The sequence below is a fragment of the Cryptomeria japonica genome, chromosome 1 (genome assembly GCF_030272615.1).
Source record: "Cryptomeria japonica chromosome 1, Sugi_1.0, whole genome shotgun sequence".
Taxonomy (NCBI): Eukaryota; Viridiplantae; Streptophyta; class Pinopsida; order Cupressales; family Cupressaceae; genus Cryptomeria; species Cryptomeria japonica.
Genome location: NC_081405.1, coordinates 553,682,914 through 553,685,338, shown reverse-complemented (window position 1 = coordinate 553,685,338; position 2,425 = coordinate 553,682,914).

Genomic DNA, 2,425 nt, shown 5'->3' with positions numbered 1-2,425 from the left:
GCAGAAAATAATTATGTACAATAGCTCTAGATAGTTGAAGAAAAATACTTTGTAATCTAAGATTGAAAGATTTTGTAAACGTCATTTGTGATATTATAAGAAATTTGTTATTGCTTCTAGTTATCTCTGTAGTGTTTGGTTTCTTGATTTAAGTAATAGTCTCTATGTTTGTGTTTGTATTTTGTGTGGTTTGAATGGATTTTATTACAATAAATCTCTACCTCAAAAAGCAAGGGAGGAGATTGTAGTTCTAATTGTATATGTTGATGATCTAGTCATCATAGGAAGTTGTCGACAAATGATTGTTTGGCATGACAAATCTCGAACTCTTGCATTATTCTCTTGGACTTTAAGTGTGGCGACAAAAGAACCTTATCTTTGTCTCTTAGATGAAATATTTAAAGATGACACCCGTGGAGAGAAATTTGCAACTTTCTCACCATAATTTGTCACCTCGATTGAATGCTACTCTTCATCACTAGTTGATTAAAGTCTCATCTACCCGATTTATACTAGGCTAGATATCTACTATGTTATCAACTATCTTTCTAGATTTATACAAGAACCAAAGGTTATTTATTGGAAAGCAACAAAGCACATTTTAAGATACATTTTTTAAAGTGGCATGTAACTTTGAATACGAGAAGAATGTAGATTTTTCATTGTGTGGATACATAATTGCAGACCATGCAAGTTGAATGGATTACAAGAAGTGTACTTAAGGCTTTATTATTTTAGGGATCTAGTTTGATATCTTGAAGGAGAAAAAAGTAAACCATTGTTGCTTTCTCTTCCAGAAAGACCAAATATCACGTCCTAAATGGAGCTATTTTTGAGATGATATGGTTACATCACATTTTGATAAGTACGGGTATTCCTAAGACATGTCCTACTAATTTGTTTTGCGAAAATCAAAGTGTTTTGAAGCTTGTTCTCAATCTTGTTTTTCATGAGTGTATGACACATTGAGGTCCCATGTCACTTTCTGTGAGCATGTCACTTTGTCTTTTTGTAACGGCCAAACATATTCACCAAATCTCTTTTAATTTTGAAGTTTGAAGTTTTTCGAACTGTATTCGTTTGTTCTCTTCGACATATGATGTAATGAGATGATTCTTAGCATTTTATTTTATATTAGATCATAACCAAATAATAGTCGATTTACTACTTGATAATCAATTATTAGTTATTTTTTAACCGACTACTAATCATTATTTATACTCTTGCTCATAATACATTCAAGATTTGCCTATTTTATGCTTATTACCTTTACTCTTTGCTTTTGTTCATCAAAAACTCATTATTGACTATGATAGATCTTTAAAATTACAATGATGACAAGCTTCAACAACAATTAAAAAAAACCCCTCAAATATGATCAATCCTAAAAATGAAGTTCCTTCAAAGACATGACTTCTTTAAGTATCAAGATGTCCAAGTAATCAATTAGAGTGTGATATTGGCAAAAATTAAATAAAAATACTTGGGTTTGAATTTGAAAAATGTGCATGGATAGAGCAAAAGAGCTCCTCAATAGCTTTCCAACAACACAAGAATTGTGAAAATTGGATAAACAAACAAAAAGTTGAAAGTTCAAATGAGAGATCTGACTTCAAACAACAATAAAACATATTAATAGCAAAATATGATAGTCCCACACCACTTGAAAGTACACAATCCAACCATTAGATCAAAAGAGTGATTTGAAAAAAATTGAACAATTAAAGCATTAGGGGAGAAAACAAGCCCCTCAAACTCTAGTTGCTGGTCAATACATAGACCTGAGCACTATCAAACTTAACCACGACAAAAAAAAACATTTTAAATGAAAAAATATGAATTGTACTAAAATGATGCAATGTCCATGCAAAGGCTTCTATTGACCCATTTGCATATGACCTATATGGCTTGTATAATACATATTTGTACAAATGTACAAAATTCATACCCCCAAAACCTACCCCCAAATATATATAAAAAAAATGTCCAAAACATTCAAATGTTATATGAAAATAGGGAATTTGGGATGTTTTGAACTTAATGATGAGATCCATTTTAGCCCAAAATGCTTCTAGCAAAAGCTCATTCACACCTTAAATTTGGAGAGTTTGCAAATCTAGAGCTCTAATACCATATAAGAGTTTAGAGTGAATTTCAATAGCAAAATCAATTGCAAAACAAAAATAACTTTCCACAAGACAATAGAGAAAAAAGATGAATAGCTTGACTATGAATGCAATGATCAATAATGAATCAATCCCCTATATTGCATAATTACAAAATGTGCAATGAAGCCTTGCTTATATAGGCAAGGTGAGAGATGGGAATAGACAAGATTTGGACAAGTGCCTTAATCCTATGACATGAGACAACAAAAAATTAAATAACCTAACACACAAAAACTAAATTACATAAAAATCAACTA